The 23,012-nt window shown below is 49.6% G+C and overlaps 2 long non-coding RNA genes across 2 annotated transcripts; both read left to right on the forward strand.

The window, feature by feature from the left end:
• The first annotated feature begins 6,864 nt into the window (after positions 1–6,864).
• Positions 6,865–9,822, forward strand: LOC119921071. Its single transcript, XR_005448456.1, has 3 exons — positions 6,865–7,247; positions 8,759–8,875; positions 9,540–9,822. It is a non-coding gene; the product is annotated as an uncharacterized LOC119921071 (long non-coding RNA).
• A 10,274-nt stretch (positions 9,823–20,096) lies between these two features.
• Positions 20,097–22,749, forward strand: LOC119921162. Its single transcript, XR_005448476.1, has 3 exons — positions 20,097–20,210; positions 22,081–22,182; positions 22,557–22,749. It is a non-coding gene; the product is annotated as an uncharacterized LOC119921162 (long non-coding RNA).
• The last annotated feature ends 263 nt before the right edge of the window (positions 22,750–23,012 follow it).

Consider the following 23,012-nt stretch of genomic DNA (forward strand, 5'->3'; position numbering starts at 1 on the left):
TCTGTGTGACACTTTGACCCCCTCGCACCGCACCGAGGGGCAGGGCCACCACGACCGACAATGGGCTTGTCTGACACTCTGAGCTCCCTGGGGGCAGGGCTGCCATGATGTTGTGCCTGTGTGACACTCTGAGCACCCACCCTGGGCAGGGCCACCGCACTGTTGTGCCTGTGTAACCCTGTGACCCCCTCACACCGCGCCGAGGGGCAGGGCCACCGCGACCGACAATGGGCTTGCCTGACATTCTGGGCTCCTTGGGGACAGGGCTGCCATGATGTTGTGCCTGTGTGACACTCTGAGCGCCTCCCCGGGGCAGGGCTGCAGCAATGTTGTGTCTGTGTGACACTTTGACCCCCTTGCACCGCACCGAGGGGCAGGGCCACCACAACCGACAATGGGCTTGTCTGACATTCTGAGCTCCCTGGGGGCAGGGCTGCCATGATGTTGTGCCTGTGTGACACTCTGAGCGCCTCCCCGGGGCAGGGCTGCAGCAATGTTGTGTCTGTGTGACACTTTGACCCCCTTGCACTGCACCGAGGGGCAGGGCCACCACAACCGACAATGGGCTTGTCTGACATTCTGAGCTCCCTGGGGGCAGGGCTGCCATGATGTTGTGCCTGTGTGACACTCTGAGCGCCTCCCCGGGGCAGGGCCGCAGCAATGTTGTGTCTGTGTGACACTTTGACCCCCTCGCACCGCACCGAGGGGCAGGGCCACCGCGACCGACAATGGGCTTGTGTGACACTCTGAGCTCCCTGGGGCAGGGCTGCCATGATGTTGTGCCTGTGTGACACTCTGAGCACCCACCCTGGGCAGGGCTGCTGCACTGTTGTGCCTGTGTAACCCTGTGACCCCCTCGCACCGCACCGAGGGGCAGGGCCACCGCGACCGACAATGGGCTTGTCTGACATTCTGAGCTCCCTGGGGGCAGGGCTGCCATGATGTTGTGCCTGTGTGACACTCTGAGCGCCTCCCCGGGGCAGGGCCGCAGCAATGTTGTGTCTGTGTGACACTTTGACCCCCTCGCACCGCACCGAGGGGCAGGGCCACCACGACCGACAATGGGCTTGTCTGACATTTTGAGCTCCCTGGGGGCAGGGCTGCCATGATGTTGTGCCTGTGTTACACTCTGAGTGCCTCCCTGGGGCAGGCCCGCAGCAATGTTGTGTCTGTGTGACACTTTGACCCCCTCGCACCACCATGACCGACAATGGGCTTGTCTGACATTCTGAGCTCCTTGGGGGCAGGGCTGCCGTGATGTTGTGCCTGTGTGACACTCTGAGCACCTCCCCGGGACAGGGCCACAGCAATGTTGTGTCTGTGTGATGCTCTGACCCCCTCGCACCACACCGAGGGGTAGGGCCACCGTGACTGACAATGGGCTTGTCTGACATTCTGAGCTCCCTGGTGGCAGGGCTGCCATGATGTTGTGCCCGTGTGACACTCTGAGCGCCTCCCTGGGGCAGGGCCGCAGCAATGTTGTGTCTGTGTGACGCTGTTACCCCCTCGCACCAAACGGAGGGGCAGGGCCATCATGACTGACAATGGGCCTCTCTGACACTCTGAGCCCCCTGAGGGCAGGGCTGCCTAGTCTTTTGCCTGTCTGACCCTTGAGCCCCTACAGGACACCAAGGGGCAGGGCCACAGTGATGGACAATGGGCCTGTCTTACCCTGTGAGCCTTCAGGGTCTGGTCGACTTGTTATGTTATGTTGCCGACTTGTACTTCCCAAGCGCGTAGTACAATGCTTTGCACACAGTAAGCGCTCAATAAATGTGATTGATTGATTGGTCATTGGACAGAATGACTGAAAAAAGGGGGCTGGCTTTATGCCACAAACCCCAGATTAGTCTTCCCATTTGGGTCTTTGTGGCCCTGCACCCTGCTGTCTGGAAGAACAATTAAAATCTGGGTGCTGGTAAAAGGGAGAGCTGGCTTCATGCCACAAATCCCAGATTTGATTTCCCCTTTTGGGTCCTCATGGTCCAGGCTCTGGGAAGAGTAAAGAAGGTATGGGTGCTGGGAAAAGGGAGTTGGCTTCATGCCACAAACCCCAGATTTGAGGCTTCCCATTTGGGTCTTCATGGCCCAGGTGCAAGGAGGAACACTAGAAATATGGATGCCAGCAAAAAGGGTACTGGGTTCATGCCCTAAACCCCACATTTGAGTCTTCTCGTTTTGGTCTTTACAGCCCAGGTGTTGGGAAGAGTAATTAAAAATATGGGTGCTGGGAGAAGGGGGTTGGCTTCATGCCACAAACCCCAGATTTGAGGCTTCCCATTTGGGTCTTCATGGCCCAGGTGCAAGGAGGAACACTAAAAATATGGATTCCAGCAAAAGGGGTACTGGCTTCATGCTGCAAACCCCACAGTTGAGTCTTCCCATTTAGGTCTTCAGAGCCCAGGTATTGGGAAGAGTAATTACAAATATGGGTGCTGGCAAAAGGAGAAACTGGCTTCATGCCACAAACCCTCTATTTGAGTTTTCCCATTTAGGTTTTCATGGCCCAGGTGCAGGGAAGAACGATAATGACATGTGTCCTGGCAAAAGGGGGTACTGGCTTCATGCCACAAACCCCAGATTTGAGTCTTCCCATTTAGGTCTTTACAGTTCAGGCTCTGGGAAGAATAATTACAAATATGGGTGCTGGCAAAAGGGGAAACTGGCTTCATGCCACAAACCTTATATTTGAGTTTTCTCATTTGGGTCTTAATGGCCCAGGATCTGGGAAGAACAATAATGATATGTATCCTAGCCAAAGCGGGTACTGGCTTTATGCCGCAAACCCCCAATTTGAGTCTTCCCACTTGCGTCTTCATGACTCTGGTGCCAGGAAAAACAGTGAAAATATGGATGCTGGCAAAAGCAGGACTGTCTTCATTTCACAAACCCCCAGTTGAGTCTTCCCATTTGGGTCTTCACGGCCCATTCGCTGAAAACAACAATAACAATATGGCTGCCAGCAAAGGGGGGGACTGGCTTCATGCCATGAACCCCAGATTTAAGTCTTCCACTTTGGGTCTTCATGGCCGAGGTGCCAGGAAGAACAACGCAAAGATGGATGCCGGCAAAAGTGGGGACTGGCTTCATGCCACAGACCCCAGATTTGAGTCTTCCCATTTAGGTCTTCACGGCCCAGGTGTTGGGAAGAGTAATTACAAATATGGGTGCTGGCAAAAGGGGAAACTGGCTTCGTGCCACAAACCCTATATGTGAGTCTTCCCATTTAGGTCTTCATGTCCCAGGCGCTGGGAAGAACAGTAATGACATGTGTCCTGGCAAAAGGGGTTACTGGCTTCACGCCACAGACCCCGGATTTGAGTCTTCCCATTTAGGTCTTCACAGCCCAGGCTCTGGGAAGAACACTAATGACATGTATCCTGGCCAAAGTGGGTGCTGGCTTTATGCCCCAAACCCCCAATTTGAGTCTTCCCATTTGGGTCTTCATGACCCTGGTGCCAGGAAAAGCAGTGAAAATATGGATGTCGGCAAAAGCGGGGACTGGCTTCATGCCACAAACCCCCATGTGAGTTTTCCCATTTGGGTCTTCATGGCCCATGCACTGGAAACAACACTAACAATATGGTTGCCAGCAAAGGGGGACTGGCTTCATGCCATGAACCCCAGATTTAAGTCCTCCAATTTGGGTCTTCATGGCCTAGGTGCCAGGAAGAAAAATGAAAAGATGGATGCCGGCAAAAGTGGGGACTGGCTTCATGCCGCAATCCCCAGATTTGAGTCTTCTCATTTGGGCCTTCCTGGCCCACGTGCAAGGAGGAATACTAAAAATATGGATGCCAGCAAAAGGGGTACTGACTTCATGCTGCAAACCCCACATTTGAGTCTTCCCATTTAGGTCTTCGTGGCCCAGGTGTTGGGAAGAGTAATTACAAATATGGGTGCTGGCAAAAGGGGAAACTGGCTTCATGCCACAAATCCTGTATTTGAGTTTTCCCATTTGGGTCCTCATGGCCCAGGCTCTGGGAATAAAATTAATGACATGTATCCTGGCCAAAGCGGGTGCTGGCTTTATGCCCCAAACCCCCAGTTTGAGTCTTCCCATTTGGGTCTTCATGGGCTAGGCACTGGGAAGAAGAATAATTACATGTGTCCTGGCAATAGGGGGTACGGGCTTCATGCCACAAACCCCCAGATTTGGGTCTTCATGGCCCAGGCACTGGGAAGAGTAATTACAAATATGGGTGCTGACAAAAGGGGGTACTGGCTTCATGCCACAAACCCCAGATTTGAATCTTACCATTTGGGTCTTCACAGCCCATGTGCTGGGAAGAGTAATTACAAATATGGGTGTCGGCAAAAGGGGAAACGGGCTTCGTGCCACAAATCCCATATTTGAGTTTTCCCATTTGGGTCTTCATGGCCCAGGCACTGGGAAGAACAATAATGACATGTATCCTGGCCAAAGCAGGTGCTGGCTTTATGTCACAAACCCCCAGTTTGAGTCTTCCCATTTGGGTCTTCATGACTGTGGTGCCAGGAAAAACAGTGAAAATATGGATGCCGGCAAAATGAGGGGGGCTGGCTTCATGCCACTAACCCTGAGTTTGAGTTTTCCCATTTGAGTCTTCATGGCCCATGCACTGGAAACAACAATAAAAATATGGCTGCTGGCAAAGGTGTAACTGGCTTCATGCCATGAACCCCAGATTTAAGTCTTCCAATTTGAATCTAAATGGCCAAGGTGCCAGGAAGAGCAATTACAAGACGGATGCTGGCTAAAGTGGGGACTGGCTTCATGCCATAAACCCTAGATTTGAGCCTTCCCATTTGGGTCTTCATGGTCTGGGCACTGGGAAGAACAAAAAAAAAATGAGTGCTGGCAAAAGAGGGTATGCAGTGCATCCCAGATTTTATTTCTCTATTGGGTCTTCATGGCCCAGGTACCAGGGGGAGAGAAAAAATGTGGATGCTGGCAAAAGAGCCTTTTCTTCATGCCACTAACCCCCGATATGAACCTTCCTATTTGGGACTTCATGGCCCTGGCACTGGGAACAACAATAAAGATAGAGGGGATTGGCCTCAGGCTATAAACCCCAGATCTGAGTCTTCCCATTTGGGTTTTCATGGCCTTGGCACCAGAGAAAAAAGTTTAAAAATTTGAAGGCCGGCAAAAGGAGGTAGTGGCTTCACGCCATGAACCCCAGATTTGAGTCTTCCCATTTGGGTCTTCATGGCCTGTGCACTGGGGAGAATAATTAAAAAATTTGGTTGCCAGCAAAAGTGGGGTCTGGCTTCGTGTCATGAACTCCAGATCTGAGCGGTTTCATTTGGGTCTTTTAACGTCCGGGGCACCGCAACAAACAATAAAAATATGCCAGCAAAAGGGTGGTACTGGCTTCATGCTGCAAACCCCAGATTTCACTCCATTATTGGGCCTTCATGGCCCAGGTAGCAGGGGGAGAGAGAAATATTGATGCCAGCAAAAGGGGGCGTGACTTCATGCCATGAACCCCTGATGTGAGTCTTCCCATTTGGGTCTTCCAGGCCTGGGCACTGAGAAGAACAATAAAAATGAATGGTGGTAAAAGAGGGGTGGCTTCATTAAATGAACCCCAGATTTGACCCTTTTGGGTCTTCATGGCCCAGGCATTTGAAAGCTTGGTAATAACATGGGTGCTGGCAAAACAGGGGACTGGTTTTATGCCATGAACCCTATATTCAAGTCTTCCCAGTTGGGTCTTCATGGCCCAGGCACAAAGGCAACAGATAATGTGAGTGCTGGCAAAATGTGGGCTGGCTTCACACCGCGAACCCCAGATTTGAGCCTTCCCATTTGGGTCTTCATGGCCCAGGCACAGGTAAGAACAATAATAACACGAGGGCTGGCAGAAGAGGGGCTGGCTTCATGCCATGAACCAACGTTTCGAGTTTTCCCATTTGGGTCTCTGTGGCTTCGGTGCTGGGAAGAACAATAGTAACATGAGTGCTAACAAAATGGGGGGCTGACTTCATGCCACAAACCCTATATTTGAGTGTTCCTATTTTGGGTCTTTATGGCCAAGGTGTTGAGAAGAATAAAAATGACATGTGCCAGCAAAAGTGGGGACTGACTTCAGGCCATGACCCTCAGACTTCAGTCTTCCCGTCTGGGTCTTTATGGCCCAGGCACTGGCAAAAACAATGAAATAGGAGTGTCAGTGAAAGGGGACTGGCTTCATTCGCCGAACCCCAGATTTGAGTCTTCCCCTTTGGGCCTTCACGGTCCGGGTGCCGGGAAGAACGATAAAAGTATGGGTGCCAGCAAAAGTGGGGCTGGCTTCATGCCATGAACCCCAGATGTAACTCTCCCAGTTGGGTCTTCACGGCCTGAGTATTGGGCAGAGCGAGAAAAATGAGGGACTGGCTTTAGAACCTTGGGTAATTGATTCTCTCAGTTGGGTTTTTGTGCCTGGACTTTAGGGAGAGGGAAGATGGCTTTGGCTTTGTCACTTTGCCTTTGTTTGGACTTTACCCTCGGTATTGGGGCTTGGCCATATTTGAGGCCCAACAGGTGGAAGAGCTTCCCGCTCATTTGGACGACGATCACCAGAAGAGTTTCCACCTGTATCGTTCCCACCGGTCTGCTCTACTATCTTTGCAGTGACCGGATGGACCGCATTTTTCAGACTCTGGGCCTACTGAACAGGTTAGAAGCACCATTACCTTGGGGCAAGGTGCTTTTTATCTTTTCTTAAAACTTGGGTTTGGGCAGTGTTGCTGAGCAGGAAAAATTCAGGCTTGAGCGTTGGAGGACCTGGGTTCTAATCCCAGCTCTTTCTCTTGCCCGCTCTGTGATCTTGGGTGAGTCACTTAACCTGGCCGTGCCTCAGTTTCTTAGCCTGCAACATGTTGATTCAATACCTGAACTTGATTTGCTCCCTTTATTCACCCCTCCCTCAACCCCATAGCACTCGATTGCACTTCCAGTGCCCCGATGCTTCACCGGCTCCAGCCTGGCGAAGGAGCCGCGAGGGTCTTCAGTGTCCTCCCTGACGGCCAGAACCAGCAGCCCGACATGGCATGGGGACCGGCTTCAGGACGTACCCATCTGGGAGAAGACTTGAGGTGGTGGCAAGGACCCCTTGATACCCGTTGTTTGGCCTTGCCCAGGCTAGAACTGCCCTGGAATCAGCCATGAGGAAGAGGGAAACACCAGAGAGAGACCCTTCCTCAGGAGGAACAAAACCCCAGCTGAAGTTCATCTTGTCTTTTTCAGCCTGCACTTCAGGATGGTAGAAGTCTCAGGGGTAAGTTCTTCTGAGAAGCAGCGTGGCTCAGTGGAAAGAGCACGGGCTTTGGAGTCAGAGGTCATGGGTTCAAATCCCGGCTCCACCAACTGTCAGCTGTGTGACTTTGGGCAAATCACTTAACTTCTCTGGGCCTCAGTTACCTCATCTGTAAAATGGGGATTAAGACTATGAGCCCCCCGTGGGACAACCTGATCACCTTGTAACCTCCCCAGCACTTAGAACAGTGCTTTGCTCATAGTAAGCACTTAACAAATACCATCATCATCATAATTATTATTCTGGGAGAGTGGCAGTCTGAGTTCTGAAGTCTTCGAAAAGGCTCCCAAAGTGCTATGATAATTATCTAGAGAAGCAGCGTGGCTCAGTGGAAAGAGCCCGGGTTTGGGAGTTAGGGGTCATGGGTTCTCATCCCGGCTCTGTCACTTGTCTTCCGTGTGACCTCGGCAAGTCACTTAACTTCTCTGGGCCTTTGTTCCCTCATCTGTAAAATGGGGATAAAGACTGAGCCCCATGTGGGACAACCTGATTCCATTGTATCTACCCCAGTGCTTAGAACAGTGCTCAGCACATAGTAAGTGCTTAACAAATGCCATTATTATTATTTAGTCCATATCTAGAATTTATTTATAGTAATGGCTGTATCCCTTTACAGACTGTGAGCTTACTGGGGGAAGGGAATGGGTCTACTAGTTCTGCTGTCTTGTGCTCAGTCTCCAAAGTAAGTGCTCAATAAATACCACTGATTGAGTTACTCTAGATCCAACAAACTTTGGATTTCCTAGCAGAGAATTAGAGAGTCTAGACCTAAGCTCTCACTTTTGGCTCGTTCTAAAGAAGTTGGTTTTTAAAAAGGGTGCAATGATTAGTTGAGCCCATGTGCTATTGCGTAATCGGTTTCTCCTGCATCCCTTTATTGAACCGATCTCAGTCCATGATGGGCGTTTGTGTGCAGAGCATTGTACTGAGCACCGCGGAAGGTGTAGTGCGGCCGATAGACACAGTCCCTGCCCAGGAGGAGCCCTGCTATGGGGCAAGGAGGCTTCAGATGCTGGTGGTATCAAATATTTCTTTTTGCATCAGATATTTAAAAGACATCTATAAGACTGTTATTGAGACTTTTTCCTCTTGGCTGGGTCATCACAACACTGTTAAGAAATATTTGGAGAGTGTTAACAGCCACTGGAAAACGTTCAGTACATATTTACTATTCTTTTTATTTTGTTAATGATGTGCATATAGCTTTAATTCTATTTGTTCTGATGATTTTGACACCTGTCTACATGTTTTGTTGTCTGTCTCCCCCTTCTAGACTGTGAGCCCATTGTTGGGTAGGGACCGTCTCTATATGTTGCCAACTTGTACTTCCCAAGCGCTTAGTACAGTGCTCTGCACACAGTAAACGCTCAATAAATATGATTGAATGAATGAATGAATGACAATCTTCTGTATATCTGCAGCCCCATCAGGTACCGGACAGAATCTAAATGTCTCTCTTGCCTTTTCTGTAGACGCAGGGTTCAACCGTGACTCCCAGAATGACAGAGGAGAAGCAGACAGGTCTGTGGGGTTCTTCCGGCCGTGTGTCGGGCCCAGAGCGAGTGACTGCTTTCAGCTGAGGATTTCGTGTAAGAGAATGATTTTTCCCTGTAAATTCAAATCCCCTCCGGGAGACGGTTTCTTCCTGGACGGCACGGCTGGTGGCCCCCGGGCCGAGATAGGTGGGGTCGGAGAAGACTTCCGGAGGAGGAGGGCTCCCCGATGATCTGTGGCGTGAATTGTGTGGGCGAGGGAATTTCAGGCCGATTCTATATCAAGACTTTCATCTCTGCCTTGGGTCTTCCCCTTCAAAATCTGCCTAGAGGTCATTTTTACCCTCCAGCTTGAGAGCGGACCCGGATGTCCCCGTTTCCGGGAAGAACGAGGCGAAGAGGCGGCCGAGAGAGAGAGAGAGAGAACCTCCGTGTCCGGTGATGGGGTCATGCGATTGTGTCTGTTTCTGTGGCCGGAGGCCATCTCTGCAGCCCCATATTGCAGGGGGGCAGTAGAGGTGGCACAGTGAGGGGGAGTGGGAGGACAGGGTAGGAATAGGTGGGATTGTGGGTCTGAACTCCCTACAGCACTGCCACTAAGTGCCCCCTGATCCTCCTGAGGGAGAGATTGCAGGGGGGACAGTGGCAGTCACTGGGAGGGATGGGCAGGGAGGAAGGCAATGCTTGGGGACTCTTTCTCCCCGTGCGCCCTTCCCCCACCCCCATGCCCTTTCCCTCCTTTGACTTCATCTCCTTTCAGTACTCCCCCACCGGCCCCCACCGAAATAAAGCCAGCGATAGATAGAGACTCCACACTCGTGAACCACAGGCCTGTGGCCTGCCAGCTGGACCGCCTCCCTCCAGAATCCAACGGCAGACATCCGGCAAAGCACCAGATTCACCACTCCTCGACACCCCCAGCCGTGACCACCCGAGCCACGGTCAGAGAACGTCCATCCGGGTCATCTCTGACCGCCTTCGGGTGCCCCCCGAGATAGGCCCCGGAACCCTCTGGTCTCATACACGGGGAGAGAATGAATAAAAATCTCTTAACCCCAGCCTCAGGTCTGTTGATGGTCTCTTGTTTGTGGATTGGGTCTGTGCTGTCCTAAGGGGTGGAGTCTGCAGACGGGCAGGACAGAAGCTCCTTTCACAACCAACAGTTTTGCAGGTCAGTGAATGGGTCTACCGCATTCTTCCTCATAGCTGTCCGAGGGCTCCGCAGAGCAGGTAGGCCGGAACCCTACCTTCTGGAGAAGCAGCATGGCTCAGTGGAAAGAGCCCGGGCTTTAGAGTCAGAGGTCATGGGCTCAAATCCCGGCTCCACCACTTGTCAGCTGTGTGACTTTGGGCAAGTCACTTCACTTCTCTGGGCCTCAGTTACCTCATCTGTAAAATGGGGATGAAGACTGTGAGCCCCCCCGTGGGACAATCTGATCACCTTGTAACCTCCCTAGCACTTAGAACAGTGCTTTGCACATAGTAAGCGCTTAATAAATGCTATCAAAAAAACCCCTAACCCCTTAAAGAAGCAGTGGGGCCTAGGGGATAGAATAAGGGCCTGGATTCTGATCCCAGCTCTGCCATTCCACTGCTGCGTGACCTTGGGCAAATTACCTCACTTCTCATCAGTTACCTCTTCAGTGAAATGGGGATTAGGACAGTGAGCCCCATGTGGGAGAGGTACTATGTCCACCCTGATCAGCTTGTATCTACCCCATCACATACTACAGTACTTGGCACGTAGCAAACACTTAAATACCAGCCATATGGATGTGCACAGAGAATGTGGTTCTGGACCCCAAGACCGTCCATCAGATGTCCATCCACCTCCACATCCAGCAGAAACTCCTCCCCTCTGAGCACCCATCTGGCTACATGTCATGAACCTCATATTTGAGTCTTCCCAGTTGGCTCTTCACGGCCCAGTCACGGGGAAGAACAAAAAGCAGTGTGGCTCAGTGGAAAGAGCCTGGGCTTGTGAGTCAGAGGTCATGGGTTCTAACCCCGGCTCCGCCGCTTGTCATCTGTGTGACTTTGGGCAGTCACTTAACTTCTCTGTGCCTCGGTTACCTCATCTGTAAAATGGGGATTAAGACTTGGGACAACCTGATCATCTTGCATCCTCCCCAGCGCTTAGAACAGTGCTTTGCACATAGTAAGCGCTTAACATATATATGTATATATGCATATATGTTTGTACAGATTTATTACTTTATTTTACTTGTACATATTTACTATTCTAATTATTTTGTTAATGATGTGCATCTAGTTTTATTTCTATTGATTCTGAAGACACCTGTACACATGTTTTGTTTTGTTGTCTGTCTCCCCTTTCTAGACTGTGAGCCCGTTATTGCGTAGGGACCATCTCTATATGTTACCAACTTGTACTTCCCAAACGCTTAGTACAGTGCTCTGTACACAGTAAGCGCTCAGTAAATATGAATGAATGAATGAATGAACAAATGCCATCATTATTATTGATAAGCACAGGGTGACATACTCCGAAGGAGGGGGTCTGTCTGTGGGCACTCGGATCCAGCCCCGGAAAAATGAAACACACAAATGCATCAAGTCTTTCTAAGAAAGCTAGAGCTTGAATGCATAAACATACAAAAGCTATGGCTTTAATGCAGAAAACATACACAGACTGTGAATACTACAACCCAGGTGTTTAGTGTGGTGCTAAATAGCTCAGGTGTAAATACTTTTTTGCTCTTTTTAATGTTTATATCAATTAAATGGCCTTCAGGTGCCTGCACCACACATAAATCTGCCATAGTAGAAGAGTATTTTACTGTGCACCCATGGGGTGTGATATACTGAAGAGCATTTGAAGTAAAAACAAAGAAGTGACACCTTTTTAGGATCAAAAGAGCTTCCATGCTTATGGGGGAGACTGGCATAAAAATATTTACAAGTTGAGCTAAATGGCTGAATATACAATTGGTTAAACATGTATGCAAAAGAGCTGCACCAAGCTCCTCAGACTCCTGGCTTCCGGCACATGTCATAAGGGGCGTAATCTAGGGGCAAAGCACATTTCATCTTTTCCTAAAATTTTGGTTTAGGGAGTATGGCCAAGTGGGAAGAGTCCAGGCCCGGGAGTTAGAGGGCCTGGGATTGAATCCCAGGTCTGTCACTCACCAGCTGAGTGAACTACAACCCTAACCTTTACACTTGGGTGTGGACCCTGTATTTGAGGGTTATTTGAGGCCCACTCTCACCCATACAATATTTATGATGTGCATATACCATAACCGTAATCGTAATCCTAACCCTAACCCTGGGAGTCCGAGGACCCGCGTTTTGATCCCAGCTGTTCTTTACTTGCGAAGTTTACTTAACTCTAACCCCAGGTTAAGCTCCCTTTTGGGAGTTTGAGAGTTTTGGGGATTTTGCCCCTTCCCTTACAGAGAAATGGCATGGCTTAGCGGTTAGAGAACGGGCCTGGGAGTCAGAAGATCATGGGTTCTAATCCCCTCTCTGCCACTTGCCTGCTGGGTCACTTCACTTCTCTGGACCTCAGTTCCCTCATCTGTAAATGGGGGATTGAGACAGCGAGCCCCACTTGGGACAGGGACTGTGTCCAACCCAGTTTGCTTTGTTTCCACCCCAGTGCTTTGTACAGTGCCTGGCACATAGTAAGTACTTAGCAGATACCAAAATTATTATTTTGTGATCTTCAAGGCCCAGGCACCAGAAAGAAGAATAAAAATATGGGTACTGGCAAATGGGTGACTGCCTCAAGCCAAGAACCCCAGATTAGACTCCCCTTTAGAGTCTACATGGTCCAGGTGTCAGGAGAGTTGTAAAAATAAATATGCCAGCAATATGTTAAGCTGACCTCACGCTATGACCCCAGATTTGATTCTTTGTATTTGGACCTTCATGGCTCAGTCTTAGGGAAAGAAGAATAAAAATATGGTTTCGGACAAAAGCGGGGCAGGTCTCAACCCTCAAACCCCATATCGGAGTCTTCCCTGTCAGGCATTCACGACTCAGGCGCCGGGAAGAAAAATAAAAATATGGCTACCGCCAAAGGGGTGGGACTGGCTTCGTGCCACAGACTTTGCATTTGAATCTGCTACCTGGGGTCTTCGTGGCCCAGGCACCCAGAAGAACAATAAGAACAGGGGTGCCGGCAGAAGCGGGGGCTGGCTTCGTGCCACGAACCTCGGGACTCGATTCTCACAATTGGGTCTTCTTGAACCGGGCTTAGGGGAGAGCAGAGACGTGTTTAGCTTCCTCAGTTTCCCCTTAATTTGACTCTGCCCTTAGGTTTTTGAAAACTGAGCCACATTTGAGGCCCAACAGGTTGAGGAGCTTTCTGCTAATTCAGGCAATGATCACCAGAAGAGTTTCACCTGGATATTTTTCACCAACCCACTCTACCGTCTTTACAGTGGACAGCTGGGTCAAGCTTCTTGGCCTCTGAGCCTCCCGATCAGATCAGAAAGGGTATGATCTCTGGGAAGGGTGCACTCGACCATTTCATAAAGCTTTAGTTTGGGCAGCGTGACCGAGCGGGAAGAGTTCTAGGCCCGGGAGTCCGAGGATCCGGGTTGTAATCCCAGCTCCGTCCCGTGCCCGCTCTGTGACCTTGGGCGAATCGCTTAACTTCTCTGTGCCACAGTTCCTTCACCTGTAAAATGTTGATTGAATATCTGCCCCTGGATCGGTTCCCTTTATTCACCCCTCCCTCAACCTCACAGCAATTAAGTCCATAGCTATAATTTACTATTTTAATGTCTGCCTTTCCCGTCCCACAATGAGCTTTAAGTCTAGAGGGGACGTATCTACCGTCTCCATTATACTGTCCTTTCCCAAGCGCTTAGTACAGTGTTTTGCAAACAGTAAGCGCTCAGTAAATACAACTGATGATTTGAGTGTTCTCCCTCCCATTTATTTTGTGAGCCCCATGTGGGACAGGGACTGTGTCTAATCTGTTTATCTCATATCTCCCTCGACGCTCAGTGCGGTGGCCGTTACCTAGTAAATGCTTAACAGGGACCATCGTCATTATTTCTAGTTTGCTTTCTGGGGGTAGATGCCACGCCGAAGTACAAGGGAGGAGCAGGGGTGCGGGCCGTGGTAGCACTTGGGTTTGCACCCTCTATCTGCCCCACCTTCAGCTCCACAACACTTATGTATATAGCTCTAATTTAGTGATAATGATAATGATAATCATGGTACTTGTTTAGAGCTTACTATGTATCAGACACAGTTCTAAGCACCGGGGTGGGTACAAGTTAACCTGGTCGGACACAGTCCCCATCCCACCTGGGGAGCAAGGTCTAAGGAGGACCGAGTAGGATTTAATCCCCATGTTACAGATGATGTCACTGAGGCACAGAGAAGTGAAGTCACCTGTCCAAGGTTACAGAGTGGATACGTGGCAGAGCCGGGATCGGGCCCCAGGTCCTCTGACTCCCAGACCTGTACTCTTTCCACTAGGGAATGTGCCTACCGGCACCGTTGTATTGTACTCTCCCACCGGCTTATGGACAGGTCTGTAGTTTTATTGATGTATATTAATGTTTGTCTCCCCGCCAGTACGTAAACTTGTTGTGGGCAGGGAAGGTGTCCGTTATATTGTTACACTGTACTCTTCCAAGCACTCAGTACAGTGCTCTTGTACTCTTCCAAGCCCTCAGTTCCGTGCTCTGCACACAGTTGGCATTCAATAAATAAAACTGCCTGACCGCTCTAGGCTCAGGAAACGCTCAATTGATACGATCTGTCGATCATCGAAGGTCTAACGGAGTGGGAGGAGGCCAAAAGATCCCGGGCCTGAGAGTCAGAGGCTGTGAGTTCTCATGTACATATTTATTACTCTATTTATTTTATTTGTACATATTTATTCTATTTAGTTTATTTTGTTAATATGTTTTGTTTTGTTGTCTGTCTCCCCCTTCTAGACTGTGAGCCTGCTGTTGGGTAGGGACTGTCTCTATATGTTGTCAACTTGTACTTCCCAAGCGCTTAGTACAGTGCTCTGCACACAGTCAGCGCTCAATAAATACGATTGAATGAACGAATGAATGCCCGCTCTGCCACGTAATAATCATACTCATAATTGTATTTGTCAAGCACATACTATGTCCCAGGCACTGTGGTAGATGCAAGGTAATTGGGTTGGGCACAGTCCCTGTCCCACATAGGGTTCACAGTCTTAATCCCCATTCTCCAGAGGAGGGAACTGAGGCCCAGAGAAGTGAAGTGACTTGTCCAAGGTCACACAGCAGATAAGTGGCAGAGCAGTTATTAGAACCCAGGTCCTCCTGACTCCCCGGCCCGTGCTCTATCCACTAAACCCTCTGCTGGGTGACCTTGAGCAAATCACTTCACTTCTCTGTGCCTCACTTTTCTCCTCTGTAAAATGGGGATTAGGATGGCGAGGCCCGGGTGGGACAGAGACCGTGCCCAGCCTGATTACCTCGTATGTATCCCAGCGCTCAGAACAGTGCTTGGCACATAGTAAGTGCTTAACAAATGCCACAGTTATTATCATTATTCTCTCTCAGAGGATCCAGAGAAAGGGGGGCTCCCTCCCCCGGATGGCAGGGGACCCCGCCCCCTCCAGGGGCAGCCGGCCGGGCAGAGCCGTGGGGGCGGGGGGGCTTTGTCACCTCCTCCCCGAGACCCCCTCCACCCCGCCCCCACCCCCTGCTTCTCAGGAGGGGCCAAATCCAACCAAAATGTCAGTGGAAAAGGGAATAATGGCATTGTCAACCCCCCGATAAAGAGATCAAATGTGGGGCGGCTAGCCCGCTGTGACCACGGCTTTCTAGGAAGTGGGTTCACTTTGGGGGGGTCCCGGGGAGACTCCCGGGCCCCGCCCCACCCTAGCCCCCCTCCTCCATGGAGGCCTCTGTGATTTCCTCCCAGGAGGCTACCGACCCCGCTCCACCCCCAGCCCAGGTGTTCCTCCTCCCGGCCGGGAGATGAGCTGCTCCTAGCCGGTCCGGCCCCTGCTTGCTTCCCACCCTAATCAGCTGCTCCCAATTAAGCTCCCTGACCCATATAAGCCTCCAGGTGGCAACCTTTACTGGGCTACTTTTGTGTATTCTGCTGAAGGGCTGCTTTCCTTGCTGGAGCTTGGTGAGTGGGGGTTGTTTTGGGGGTTTTTTTGGTCTTTTTTTTTTGAGGGGGGGGGTAGGGGTTCTTGTTCTGGGGGAGTATGCCATGTTGATCCCGGGTCGGAGGTGAGGGTGGGCAGTTAGTTGTAGGTGTGGGGGGTGTGTGGGGAGGGGGCTGATGTTGGTTGGGGCTTTGAGGACCAGTTGGCTCATCTATTTCCCTTCTCACTGTATTGCTGAACTAATTCATTCTGATTAACTTTCTGCATTAATTTTCAGATGTCATGCTGACCCAGAACCTGGTGGGGATTTGGCTGTTTCTAACCAACCCCACCCCAAGATGAGTAATGTAAAGACTGTGTTTCCTCTTTCTTACTTTTTCCTCTTTCTGCATCCAATATTGATTATGGTAAGGATTTTTTGTTCTCTTCTCCCCTGAAGCTCACTCCTGCAACTTTTTCCCCCACCTCTCTAATTCTCTCTCATATCAATACAGGCTCTAGTTGTTTCTTAAGGAAGTAATACAGTATAGGGGATAGTGCAAAGGCCTGACAATGAGCAGGACTTGAGTTCTAATCTTAGTTCTACTGCTGGTGTACTGTGTGACCTTGGGTAAGTTACTTCACTTCTCTGGTCCTCAAGGATCTCATCTGTAAAGCGGTGATGGAGTTTGTGAATTCCTTGAGGGGCAGGGACTGTGTTTAACATCATGTGCTTATTTTCACCTTGGGTCTTAATATCTTCTAGTCAGTCAATCACCTTCTCTCTTCTGCCTCCCCTTTTTTCTCCTGTACTCCAACTCACACCAGGCACTCTATTTTTCCAATGCTACCCTTCTTACTGTATCTCTATCCTATTCTCTTCTTTAGTAATTCAGCTGGCTAAAACCCAGACTTTGTACTCCATTCTACCACTTAAAAATCTATTTTTTTTTTACTACAGTGCAATCCCCTTTGCCGCTTTAACCTTTTTCCCCGATACCCACTGTTTTTGTTTATTTTGGAAGCCCCTTTACCTGTCTTCCACCATCCCTCTGCCTGCCCCAATCTGAGACCAGGAAAGACGTCCCGCACCCTCAATCCTTGGCTCTGCCCAGGTTAGGGGGTGGGGGAGTGACTAAGGGCAGCCTCTGACTAGGTATTATTATTTCCACAGAGTTTGCCTGATGAGGACTATCCATCTGCCATTTGGATTGAGGTCAATTTTGAGACCTGACCTGCCCTGTCATGGAAGTGGAGTTGTGGGCTTCAAACCTACAAAGGGAAGGCGTTGGGAGTTTTTTTCTTTTTTTCTTTTTTTTTTTTTTGTATGTGTGAAGGGGGTTAGGATTAGCTGGATTGGGGGACGGAGCAGTGAGCCAAGTGGTGGGGGGGGCACTGCAGACAACAGAAGCTGCTTCTGGAGAAGGGGACTGAGGCTCTGTGCAGGGAACTGGTTCTGTTTGATTCAACTGTGGGTCTGAGAAGGCCCGGGGCCCTTAATTCTATAGACGGGTCTGATCTCTGGTTACTCACAGTCCTGTCTCCAGAGTCACTCTGTATATCCTCGATCTCCTTCGAGGGGACTCTTCTGTGTCTAGCAGTTGCTTCGGGTGGAAAAGAGGTGGGAGGTATTTCTAGGAGAGAGGCAGGGAAGGTCACTGTCTACTTGATTCTCTAGTAAGAAATACTTGTCATGAGACAAACTTGAGGTAAAGTGAATGAGTTACATAGAGCCTGGAGAGCTGAAAATGCAGGCATTTGTAATATAAACTCATTTTTTCCAATATACAGAGGTGTGGGGTATCTTTGGAGTCAAGAATATCAACCCTACAGGTCTGAAACTTTCTTGGGGGTTTGGAATCTCTGGCGGGGAGAGAGGGATCCAGTGCAGGGGTAGGGGAGAGCATAGTCAACAATTCTCTCATTGGATCTGCTTTATGCAACCATAGTACGCATAGAAATGACTTTTTTATATCTGTAAGGGGTTATTTACAAGGGAGTGAGGGGGTCAGTGTCAAGATGAGGTAGAAGTGTGTGTGTGTGTGTGTGTGTGTGTGTGTGTGTGTGTGTCCACCCCATTCTTCTCTGAAGCCCTATAGCCTCTTCTATGAGTTGGGGTAGGGAGCATAGAAAGCAGCAATGGTCCTGCATATTGCAGGTTTTCCCTCAGCCCCATTTATTCAGCAGTTGCCCTGGAGACCTCCCGTTTTTTGTGTGGAGAACTTAACTAGCCTAGGGGTAGGGGAGGGAAGAGTGGAGAATCCAGGGTGCCTGTGGGTGTCATCTCACACATTCCCCTCCTCCCCCCTCCATCCCCCCCTGCCTTACCTCCTTCCCTTCCCCACAGCACCTGTATATATGTTTGTACATATTTATTACTCTATTTTACTTCTACATATCTATTCTATTTTATTTTGTTAATGTTTTGTTTTGTTCTCTGTCTCCCCCTTCTAGACTGTGAGCCCACTGTTGGGTAAGGACTGTCTCTATATGTTGCCAACTTGTACTTCCCAAGTGCTTAGTACAGTGCTCTGCACACAGTAAGTGCTCAATAAATACAATTGATTTGCGGGGGTGGAGGAATGCGTCTTTCAGAGAAACTGAATTGTTTGCATTTCTTCCTATTTCCTTCTCAGCCTCCAGGACCACCAACAGTTCTTCTACTTTCCAGCTTTCATGCCACAGGGGGAAGCTGGTGTGAATCAGGTACTAGAACCATGTCCTAGCAGGTGAGAAGGAATTCAACTTTGCTCTGCCTCACTCAGCAACAATGGTTCCCCTCCCTCATTGACTTTCATATTGCCTTCGTCGTGGGTTCCAGACTTAACTCTGCCCTGAAATCCCTGCTTTTCCTTACTTCCTCTTTGTCACTGAGGTGCCTATCAGCACTTAGTACAGTGCTTTGCACTTGGTAAGTGTCTAATATTATTACTATTATCCTATCCAGGAATTTGATACCCGAAGCCACTGATTTTTTCCCATCCCCAAATATTCCACATTGATCCTCATTGTTCAAAGCTGTAACACTTGCCTCACTCAGATTAGTCTCTTCAAGCTTTTGATTACCTATGCTGCATTCACATCCGCCTCTTCCCTTCCCGATGACCAGTTCCAAGCTCTCCTCCTGTGCCAAATTAATAGCTTCTTCACTGCTTTCTAACATGCCCGCAGTTTCTTCATCTTACCCCCTGCTGCCACCCCTCCCCCCCAAAAAAAAAACTCTCCACCCCAGGTTTACACTATCTTCCCATGTCCCATAGCCTTAATTTCTGGCAGAGGCCAGATTGGGATGATGGGAGGCAGATATTTAATAGGTCTTATTGTCTTTACAATGGCTGTCCAGTGTATTTCCCAGCTTTGAGGACCATCCCTCTCCTATTTGGAACAATCATGTTAAATCTCAGACCTGCCCTGCTGTTGATGGAGCTATGGGCTGTACTGCTACATCAAAGGGAAGGCTTCCTTTTTTTCTCTTTTTTTTTGTGTGTGTGTATATAAGGGATGAGGGTTAAATGAGTTGGGAGAGAGCAGTGAGGAAAAGAAGGCCACTGTGGACACTGAAGCTGCTTCTGGAAATGGGGACTGGGGCTCTGTGCAGGGAACTGGTTCTGTTTGACTCGACTGTGGGTCTGAGAAGCCCCGGGGCCCTTAATTCTATAGAGGGGTCTAATCTCTGGGTGCTCACAATCTTGTCTTCAGACTCACTCTGTACATCCTCGGTCTCCCATGAAGGGATGCTTCTGTGTTGGACAGTTGCTTCAGGGGAGGAGAGGTGGGAGGTGGCTCTGAGGAGAGGCAGGGAAGGCTGCAGTTGCCTTGATCCTGTTTTGAAAAACTGAATTATGGGGATTTGAGATCGATGTCAGTGGTGGGAGACAGAATGAGGTGCTGTGAGTAAACTGGAGAGGTGAAAATGTGGGCATCATTCTAGAAATTGACTTGGTGATACCAGAAGTTAGGGGTATTTGAATTCAGGAATACCAGGCCTACAGGTCCGAGACTTGGGGGTGGATCTTTGGGGGGAAGAGAGGGGTCCAGTGGAAGAGTAGAACATAACCAACAGTCCTGTTCTCCATGCCCCCCTCCCACCCCGGCCTGGGTGTGTGGGATTGAAGGGGGAGGGAAGAGGGGAGAAGCCCAGGTTTTTGTGGATGGCTTTTGATGCCTTTTGAACAATAGGTTGATTGGGGTAGTGGAGGAGTGTTTCATTTAGAGAAACTGCATTGTGTACACTGCCTTCACTTTTTTTTTCTCCTCCTCTTCAGCCCCCAGAAGCACCATTAGACCACTTCCATTCCTGCTCTGATGCCAAAGAGTGCTGCTGAGGGAAATCCAGGCACTAGGACCACCCTGACCACTTAAGAGGTGAGAAGGAAATCAATCTTGCTTTCTCTCCTGCTCAGCAACCATGGTTCACCTCCTTCTTGGACTCCCATTCCATTACTATTGCCTTCATCCACTGGTGTAGAACAAAATTCCCAGTCCTTCATACTCCTTGTCACTGAATTAATAGCCAGTGTTTTCTATAGTGCTCTGCACTGAGGAAGTGTTTGAATAAATACTACAATCACTACCAAAGACTCGGGTGCAAGCTGAAGCTACTGGATTTGCCCTGTCCCCAAACCTTCCTCACCTACTGCACATCATACTCATTTTTTTCCTAGCTTTCACAGCTGCCTGAATTCTAAATCAGTCCTCTCAAACTGATTACCTTTGCTACACATATCCTAAAAACTTGAATCCACTTTCCCCACCCCCAACCCTTCCTCACTAGCTTCAACCATTGGCTGTGTTGAATTCATTCCTTCCTCAGTGCTTCCACCCATGCCTCAGTTCCCCAATCTTAAAAAAAAAAAAATCCACACTTCCACCCCAGTTCTACATTGTTTTCCTAGAAATCCCTCAGTCTTAAAGCCTGGCAGCACAAAGTAGGGCTAGGTTGATGAAGACTTCTCTTTTTAAAAAACTTATTCTCTGCGGTGGATGTTGCACACTTCCCAGCCTTGAGGACCATCTCTTTCCTGTTTAAACCATCAGGAGAAATCTCAGACCTGTCCTATCAGCAAGATGGCGCCTTGGGATGTACTACTACCTCTAAGGGAAGTGTGTGTGTGTGTGTGTGTGTGGGTGGGTGGGTGTTGGGTTGGGGGGGAGGGAGAGATGAGGAAGAGGAGTCCACTGTGGACACCAGAAGGTGCTCCTGGAAATGGGGACTGGGGCTCTGTGCAGGGAACTGGTTCTGTCTGACTCGACTGTGGGTCGGAGAAGACCCGGGGCCCTTAATTCTGTAGACGGATCTAATCTCTGGGTGCTCACGGTCCTGTCTCCAGAGTCACTCTGTACATCCTTGGCCTTTCACAAAGGAACTTTTCTGTGTTGACAGTCACTTCTGGGGAAGATGGGGTAGATGCTTTCTGTCAAGGAAGAGGCAGGGAAGTTTGGTTCACTATCTCCTCTTCTGAGAAACTGAACGTTGGGAAGTTTTTTGGTGTGAGATGGATGTCAGTGCCAGAAGGAATGAGGTTCAGTGAGTAAGTTGCATAGAGGGTGGAGAGCTGAAAATGCAGGCATTAGAGTAGTAACTGACTTTGAAATATATAGAAGTTTGGGTTATCTCAGGAGTCAGGAATACCAGCCCTACTGGTTTGATGATTTGGGCTGGGGGTTGTGCAGAAATAGGGATCTCGGGGAGGGGGAAGGCCGGTGAAGGAGTAGGTTGGAGCCTAGAGAACAGGTGTCTCTTTGGACCAGCTGTGGCACAGCTGTAGGTCCCACAGAAGACACTCTGGCATATCTGTAAAGAACTGCTCCCAGGGGAGTGGGTGGGAGGTCAGTGTGTAGAGAGAGAGAGAGTGTGTGTGTGTGTGTGTGTGTGTGTGTGTGTGTGTGTACATGCGCGCATCTGTCGGTCCCCACCCCTTTCCTCTGTAGAGCCTTCTAGCTTCATACCTGGGCTTTGGTAGGGAATATAGAAAGCAGATAGGGACCTAGGCACTGCAGGCCTTCTCATACTCCTGTTGTCACCAGTTGCCTTGGAGACCTCTTGCCCCTTGTATCCAGGCCTTCCCTGGACCGGGTGTGTTGATCAGGTGAGAAGAATGGAGAAGCCAGGGTGTCAGTGGCTGACCTTTTTGCTAAATGGGTTGATGTGGAGAGGGAACGGTGGAGGGGTGTCTCATTTAGTGAAACTGCAAATGTTTTTTGCATTCTCCCCCCCCCACCCCGCCATCTTCAGCCCTCAGGAGCACCATTAGATCTTCTCCACATCTGCCCTGATGCCACAGAGCACCACTGGGAGGGAATGAGGACCTCTGGGCCGTCTCGAAGATCTCAACAGGTGAGAAGGAATTTTAACTCTGCTCTGCTCAGAAACAGCAGTTCCCCTACAAGCTGGACTCCTATGCCTATTGCCTTTACTCTTTGCTAGACTTAACTCCTGCCTTTAAATCCCCAGTTTTCCCTACTCTGTCTTAAATGAGGTGCCAGTGCTTAATACAGGGCTGTGCACATAAAAAGTGTTTACTATTACTACTACCAAAGAGTTGTGACCCCCTGGACTAGTCCTGTCCCCAAACCTTCCTCGCCTACTCTATATCATCCTAAGTGTTCTTATCTCTCACACCTGCCTGAATTCCAAACGTTCAATACCTGGAAGTGCACAGGTTGGGGTGGGATGACTGAAATATTTACTCACTATTACTCTCTCTACAGCAGGTGCCCAATGCATTTCTTGACTTCAAGGAGCATACCTGTGCCATTTTGGATCATCAGATCAAACCTCAGACCTGTCCTGCCATTGAGATGGAGCTGTAGGCTGTACTGTCACCTCAAGGGGAAGGCTTTTATTTTATTTGTGTGTGTGTGTGTGTGTATATAAAAACATAAGGTTAATGGGGCTCGGGGAGAGAGCAGTGAGGAAGAGGAGGCTACTGTGGACACAGAAGGTGCTTCTGGAAATGGGGGCTAGGGCTCTGTGCAGGGAACTGGTTGTTTGACTCGATTGTGGGTCTGAGGAGACCCGGGGCCCTTAATTCTATAGACGGGTCTGACCTCTGGGTGCTCACAGTCCTGTCTCCAGAGTCACTCTGTACATCCTCTGTCTCCCATGAAGGGACTCTTCTGTGTTGAACAGTTGCTTCAGGGAAGGTTGTGGTTGCCTTTATCCTG

The sequence above is a fragment of the Tachyglossus aculeatus genome, assembly GCF_015852505.1.
Source record: "Tachyglossus aculeatus isolate mTacAcu1 chromosome 12 unlocalized genomic scaffold, mTacAcu1.pri SUPER_6_unloc_1, whole genome shotgun sequence".
Classification (NCBI taxonomy): domain Eukaryota; kingdom Metazoa; phylum Chordata; class Mammalia; order Monotremata; family Tachyglossidae; genus Tachyglossus; species Tachyglossus aculeatus.